The sequence below is a fragment of the Coffea arabica genome, chromosome 11e (genome assembly GCF_036785885.1).
Source record: "Coffea arabica cultivar ET-39 chromosome 11e, Coffea Arabica ET-39 HiFi, whole genome shotgun sequence".
In the NCBI taxonomy this organism is placed as follows: domain Eukaryota; kingdom Viridiplantae; phylum Streptophyta; class Magnoliopsida; order Gentianales; family Rubiaceae; genus Coffea; species Coffea arabica.
In genome coordinates this window covers 42,052,410-42,060,622 of record NC_092331.1, presented here as the reverse complement: position 1 = coordinate 42,060,622, position 8,213 = coordinate 42,052,410, and the positions used below count along the sequence as shown (strand labels likewise).

The window sequence follows — 8,213 nt, the reverse complement described above, 5'->3', positions numbered from 1 at the left end:
TATAGAAAAATCGGATGGAAGTACTTTAATAAGATTTACATCATTAAGAGAAAGACCAGAATCATCTTATTCATGGTTACCAGCTAGACGTTCAAATTATGAGTCATCTGAAATTAATTTCCCTATGGAAAGTACATCAAATTTTAAATATAAAACTCCTATTCCAGAAGTTGTAAATCAAAATAAATCTGACTATTCCCCAACACATTCTCAAATGCAAGGAGAAATAAATGTTATAAATAGACCATATAAAATAAATCATAAATATTTACAAGAAGATTTTGATGATGAAGAAAACACAGAAAAAAGAATTTGGTTTTTTCAATTAGAATCAGAATATAAAGAAAAATTAATATTAGAATGGAAAATAGAAATAGAAAAACAAAAGTTTGACTTTCCTTTCTTTACATGGTTAACATTCTACACATCAAAATTAGGAATAAGTGATGTTTATAATATTCCACAAATAAATGTTCAAACTAATTTATATAAAAAATGGAAATTGAAAGATGATCAAATATTAACATCAATACACCCTCCATTACAAGAAGTAAAAATTAATCTAGGAAAAGGAGAAGTAATAGCCTCACCTTTTAAAAAGGGAAGAGAAGCTGAATCAAGTACAAATAATTCAATAAATCTTGAAGATCTTAAAAAAGTTTATCAACAAAATAATTATACAAATCAAATTCTTCATACAATATCTCAACATATGGAAGTATTAAATACAAAAATTGATACACTAAAGAAACCAGATTTAAAATTCCCAAATGATATATCAGCACCTCATTTTCAACCTAGAAGTCTGACAAGAGAAAAAGAACAAGATTTAGTACAAAGTATTAGTACTCAAAAGATAAGTAATACAGATAATTTATTAAATAAAATATCTAATGCATTACAAAATCTAACTACAGATTCAAAACCAACAACACCCAAAATAAATACCTTAGACCAAATAATAGAAGAAAACTCTACTGAAGAATTAGAAGATTTATCAGAAGAATCAGCAAATTCAGACATAGAAGAAAATATACTTTTACCAATAGAAAATCAATTTGAAGAAGAAAATAATCAAATAAATAGAATAAAAAGAAAGAACTATAGTAATAATAAAAATTGGAAAATGGTAAGTTCAAAAAATTATTATCCTAGACCAAGTCCTCCAGATATTCAATATGAAGAAAGATCAAAATTTAGAACAACTAAATATGATGGAGACTCAATATATGAATGGAACATAGATGGCAAAGCAGAATATGAAGTATTAAACAATTTGCAAGAAATGGGAATGGCGAGATTAGCCTATAAAATTAAAAATATTCAAGAAAGAAATATTGCAACTTTATTAGTCTCAGGATTCACTGGACAATTAAAGAATTGGTGGGATAATGCTTTAACATTACAAGATAAATTATCAATATTAGATCATACACAAGAAATAGAAGATGATCAAGGAAATATTCAAATACAGTCAGATGCTGCAGAATTTTTAATAGTAACAATAGTAATGTATTTTATAGGAAATCCTAAAGAAGAATTAAATTCAAATAAAACATTCTTAACAAATTTAAGATGCCCAACATTATCAGATTTTAGATGGTATAAAGATATGTTTTTAACAAATGTATTAAGAAGACCAGATTGTAATGCTTCATTCTGGAAAGAAAGATTCATAACAGGATTACCAAGTTTATTTTCTCAAAGGATAATGGATAATTTACAAAAGGAAATGGGAACAGATGTAATTTCATTCGAAAATATTACTTTTGGACAATTATTTGCTTTTGTGAAAAAAGAAGGATTAATATTATGTTCAGAATTAAGATTACAAATAAAATATGGATCAAAACAAAAAGAAGTAGGATCATTCTGTGATGCATTTGGAATTAAACGAATCAAATCACCATCAGCAAATAAAAAGAGAATTAAAAAATATTCCAAGAAACCAAGATATATAAAATCTAAGGAAAATGAACCAACTAAAAGAAAGAAATTCATTAAAAAGAAAATTGTTTGTTACAAATGTGGTAAAATAGGACATAAAGCAAACAAATGTAGATTAAAAGAAAAAATTACAGAAATCTGTGTAAATGACGAAGAAATTAAAAATAAATTAATAAATTTGTTAATAAATGAAAAAGATAAAAGTTCAGAAGATGACTATTACAATGATATTTCTAGTTCAGATAGTGAAGAAAATTGCAATTGTACTCCAAAATATATAAATGTTATAACTAAAAAAGAAGATAAAGAATTTTTATTAGATATAATAGAAAAAATTGATGATCCAATAGCTAAAAAAGAATATTTAGAAAGACTAAAAAGTTTAATTATTCAAGAAGATAAAATGCCAAAAATAATAGAACCTTTTAGTATATCAAAATTAATAGATAAATATCCAAACATTAATATAATGAAAAAAGAAACTACTAAAGATCTTCAATCAGAAATTAATAATCTCAAAATACAAGTAAAACAATTACAACAAGAAATTATAGAATTAAAATTAAAAGATTTAGAGATAGAATCAAAATTAGAATTAATAAGTAATCAGCCTTCAACTTCTAATTCTAAAACAGAAGAAATAGTAATATCAGAAAAATCAGTAGAAGAATCTCAATATTTGAATACTATTGAAAGAATAACATTTCAAAAATGGTTCGCTTTAGTAACAATTACAGTAGAAGATTTCAAAGAAACATTTGTAGCTCTAATAGATAGTGGAGCTGATACAAGTTGTATTAAAGAAGGAATAATTCCTACTAAATATTGTGAAAGAACAAATGAAAAATTAATGGCAGCAAATGGAGAAGATTTAAAAGTAACTTATAAATTTACAAAAGGATCAATATGTAACAATGAATATTGTATTAGACATAATTTCATAATTGTAAAGAATATACATCATGATGTAATATTAGGAACACCCTTTTTAATTCAAATATATCCATTTTTAGTAAGTAATGAAGGGATTTCAGTAAATATAATGGGAAAAATTGTTATCTTTAAATTCTTAACTCCAATAAAACAAAAGGAATTCATTACAAGCTTCCGTTAGTCACTCAACAATCAAAAGTAAGTCCAACTACTTATGTTTATTGCACTTCAAAACCTGTCCAAAGTGCACTAAGAAGTATGGTGGGACCTTTAACAATCCCCCAAAAGTTAGAATAGAAATAGAAAATCCCAAGAAAAGTGAATTTGAATACTATAATTGTATGATTAAAGGAGAATGTAAACAAAATAATTTAAAAGAAGATAATATAGAATTTTTAGTATAAATAGAACAAGAAGAATGGTTAAAAGACGATATATAATACACACAATTTGTTAAAATTGAAAAAATTTATAATTTGCTAGAAACCAGAATAAGTGAAATAGATAAGCCGTCGCGCCCCATTTTTAAAAGAAAAATAACGTGTTTATAAAAATGAAGTTTTTGATTTATTTGGAGTGAAAAATGAGTTTTTGATTTTTAGAAAATAAATAAAGAAAATGGGCATAAATGGGACTTTAAAAGTACGACGATTTTGACCCAAAAATAATAGTTTAAAAAGGGTTTTTAATGAAAAAAAGAGTCGCCATTTGGTATTGAGTTAAGGTGTACCAAGTCAACTAAAATAAATTTTAAATGAAAAGTAAAGAAAACCCTTTTTAAACGACTCAAAGTCTGCGAAAATCAAGAGAAAATGGGCCAGGAGTCACGGTTGAAGAAAGGGAAGATAAGGATAAAATCCAAGGCACCCTTTTAACCTAGTCAAGGTTAGTTGCATGATTTAATCAAAAAATTTCTTAATTTAATCTAAAAACTTATTACAATTGGATGTTACTATATGAATGCAAACCTAGACCTAATGGATATCGAGGGGTCGGAATATCTCTTCAAATCTTGATTGGTGCAAATCACATTAATTGTGATGCCCAAGAGTGACTCTTCGAAGAGGTCACAAATTTGCAAAAAATGGGACTCAAAGAAAAAGAAAGAAAATAGTAATATACAAATATACGTGACCTAAAGGAATGCATCATAATGGGTACGGTGTATTAATATTCGTGACTTAAATTTTCCCTTTGATAAAGGGAATACGAGCGTGCTAAGGTTAGAAAATCATACTCGTCCATATCCTATATTCGAGGAGTTATTTCCCTATCTAATTAAGCAAATGATCAGGCTTGTTTGGTAGACAAGTTTTTTGCCAAGTTTGTCCGCTACAAGTTTTTTAAAAACTTTAGATATAGTAATCTAAAAAAACTTATCAAAATTTTTTAACTATATACTTCAAAATATTAAAAAAAAAACATACTTCAAAAATTTTTTTAAAAGCTTCTACAGTAAGCTACAGTAAAGTTTTAGATAAACACTCAAAAAATTTACTTGCCAAACGGGGCCCTAATCTAGTTCTAATTCTCCTTAAATGAGATGCAAATATAAATGTTATGTTTTATACATAGGGATAGGAGATATACATAGGGAAATATCATGCAAAAGTGATAAGCATCATAAAAAGTGGGAAAATATGCATGAAATATAGTGATTTGTCACACAAACATAATTTAATGTGTGGACGGTCCCTAAGGGTCTTGCATTGGACTAACCCATGTCTATAAGTTTTCACTAGCGCTTGACTAGTGAGAAATCGACAAAAGGGCTACAACTAGCGTTGGACTAGTGTGGAATCGAAAAAAAGGTCACAACTAGCGTTAGACTAGTGTGGTGGCGTCATGCATTTATTACAATCAAATAAATCATATAAAACATGATAAAAGCAAATAAACACATAATATCACATAAAACACATAGCACATAAATATGGTATCTAGATGCAAAGGTCCTAAGAAAGTGAGTAAACACGTAAACACATAGGCATGCAAAACACACAAAGCAAATAAAGCGAATAAAAATCTAACTATTACATTTGAGGCCCTAACTACAATATAAAAGGGGAAAGAATGAAATGAAATGATATAATAATCTAACTATTACAATTTGGCATTTAAATGCCTCTCAAATAACTAAAAATTAAATTAAAATAAATATACAAAATTAAACAAATGGAATGAATAAATAAATAGATGAAAATAAAAAACATTCAAAAAAGTATGCAATTACACATATAAAGTCACATAGGAGCACATAGGATCAAGTAAAATCAAAATAAAGGAATAGGGTGTACCTCCCTTGAATTGGTGACCTAATGGAATGAAATTTTTCTTATTTACTCTCCAAAACAAAGAAAAAGGTCAAGACATCACTTTAATTAACAAATAATCACATAAAATGGAAATAAACACGAAATTGAATCAGTCAAAGCATTCAAATAAAAGTAAAAAACCCATATTCAACAAATTAAAACAAATAAGGACCCAATTGAAAGAATTAAAGAAGTTTGAGGGGTCAAATCATTATTATTACAAATATTAAGGGTCTAAATTAAAATGAAATAAAATTAAGGACTCAAAACAAAGCTTACAATACCTAACAATAAAATTCACAATAATAAATCAAAACCCTCTCACCAAACCCCAAAAATATTACCCAAACTTTTAACTTTTAAATCAAAACTATAAATCTATCGAAAATCATTAAACCTTCAAATTTCATTCTAAAATTCACCAATAATCTGTCCAAAAATCACCTTAAGACATACCAAAGAAAAATAACATTTTAAAGGGATAAAATTGATTAAATTTTTTCAATTTTCTGGGCCATAGTAGCATAAGGGGAAACTTTAGGGGTTAAAGTGCAATTTTTGAAAATATTTCATGCAGCCTACAAAGAAGCTTTCTTCCTCACTCGTCTGCAACTTCGTGACTATGACTTTCAAATCAGACGCAGGTGATAAAATCCAAACAAACAACAATCTTTTGAACCCAAAACAATACTTTACGCGTCTTATCATCAAATCCCAACTATATACTATGCACCTTCCAAAGATTTTCCTACCCAGTCCACGCACAAAGGAAACCACAAGAACAGCTTTTAATTTGTTCATCTGCAAAAATTACGTAGAGGAGGAAACATTCTTTGTCTATGGCTTCTAAATAGAACTCTTAGTTCCAGATACACATTAGATGAATAAAATAGCCAGTACCAAACCCATCATAATCATGAGAACAACGCAACACAGGGACAGTCAAGATTACCAATCATTCGCAACAGCAAAGCTCAAGAAAAATCACACAAAATGGATCTAAATCTTCATAAAAATTGTGTTAAACTCGCAGGGAGAGAAACCATAGTTACCTGAGAATGATTTCGTGGGCAGTTGAACGTGAGATGTTGCCCAGAAAATGCACGCTAATTCCAGAAATGAGGTTGAGAGATTCATCGCAAAATACTTCAGCAACGATGAACGCGATACTTTGGGTCTCGATTTGGGAAGGTTATGGATGTTTTTCCTAAAAATTTCTATAAGAAAGTTGTTCTAATATGTCTAGGGAAAGTGCAGAAACAACGAAATCCTCCCAAAAACTCAACAATTGATCTGAAATTTGCAATGAAGTGGGCTGTTCGTTCAGCCTGGAACCAAGTTTTCCAGCAGACAAACTTTTTTTTTTCTTTGATTTTTCGTTTGTCTTCCTTCCTTTTTTCTTGGCTGTTTTCCCTCTCTAATCTTCCCCAAAGTCTCTCCCTTTCTCCTTTCTTGCTTTCTTTCTTTCTTCCTTCCCCCCTTTCTATTCTTTCTCCTGTTTCACACCTCCTTCCCTATCCCAGAAAACCCTCGTTTCTGTTTCTTTTTCTTTTCCTTTCTTTTGTTTCTTGCTTTTTCTTTACCCGCTGCCCCTTTCTCTCTTTCTTGCTTGTTCCAAGCCCTCTATTGTTCCCCCCAGATCTTTCCTAAAGCTCTCTCCAGTTTTTCTTGTTTTGTTTTTGCCCCCCCCAACCCGTAGCTTTTTCCTTTGCTTCGTTTCCTTCCTCTCTCCTTCACTCTTTTTCCCTCCAACCAGCCCCGAAGCTCTTCCCACTCTCCCTCTTAGTTCCAGATTGTTCCTCCTCCCCAAGCTCTCCTCTCTCTTCCAATCCTCCTTTCTCCTCGGTTTCCCTTTCCTTCTTTCTTTGTTTCCCTCCTACCCGAAACTCTCTAGCCTTCTTTCTTTCTTCGTTTTTCCTCTCTTCTCTCCTTTTTCTTTTGTTTTTTTTTCTTCAAATTTTCCTAGACTCAACACTTGTCTTGCCACCTACCCCCTCCCTTTACATGTGTTGTGCTAAAACCCAAGACACTTGTCTAATTCTCCTCTAACACACTTGTCTACCATACATGCCCTCCACCTATCTTCTTATTTTTATTTATTTATTATATTTTTGTTTTTCAAAATCAATTTAGGTAAACAAAAATGTTAATTCCTAATTGCAAATGCATTGCAAAATTTTCATTTATTTTAAACAAATTGAATCTAAGAGGATTAAAAACAAATTTTTTGAATTTTTGTGAGAATTTTCCTTTTCAAAAATTTAATGCAAAAATATCTTAAAAATAAAAATGATGAACTTAATTCATAAAAATAAGCAAAAATAAACACTAACTATCATTTAATCAATTAAAATAAAACAAGAATAAAAAAATAAAGATAAAATTGAATTAAATAAATGAAATTTTGGTGTCTACAATAACATAATAAGTAAATTAGAAAATGAAGAAGTTATAAGAGAAAACCCAACTAAATATTGAAAAGTATTTTCTCCTTTAAAGAAGAAAATACATGGGTGTGAAATTTTACTAACTTAATAACTATCCAATCTCAATCACCATGATAAAGGCCTTAAGTTGATCAGTACTAAGTCTGTCATAATTTTTCAAAAAAAAAAAATTTAAAAATGCATTAATGATCCATAAATCCAAATTTGGCTACAATAGCTTCAGCATACAAAGAACCATATAAAAATCCATTCAGAAGAGTAAGCCATAAAAACTTTAATCATAAATTTAAAGCAATAACTTTAGCATATCAAAGAACTACAGAAAAATCCATTCAAAAAATGAGTGGTTGTTTGGTATACTGAACAAGTCATAAATCGAACTTTGGCAGTTGGACCCTACTGTTTAACCCACATGATATGCTGATAAAATAAGTAACTCTCATTTCTTACTACTACTAAGATAGTAGGCTCAGACTCATTCGCAGCCCTCAAACTTTTTTAAGCCGATGCAGCATCCTCTCCTGGAATGGCACGCTCCTCGGTCCTAGCCCTCCAAGCAGCAGCAGCACCT

General features: G+C 29.3%; 1 long non-coding RNA gene across 1 annotated transcript; it reads right to left on the bottom strand.

Annotated features, from left to right (window-relative positions):
- Positions 1-498: 498 nt before the first annotated feature.
- On the bottom strand, positions 499-7,125 carry LOC140020995 (uncharacterized). Its single transcript, XR_011824952.1, has 2 exons — positions 6,248-7,125; positions 499-805 (listed from the first exon to the last, which is right to left on the bottom strand). It is a non-coding gene; the product is annotated as an uncharacterized lncRNA (long non-coding RNA).
- Positions 7,126-8,213: the final 1,088 nt, after the last annotated feature.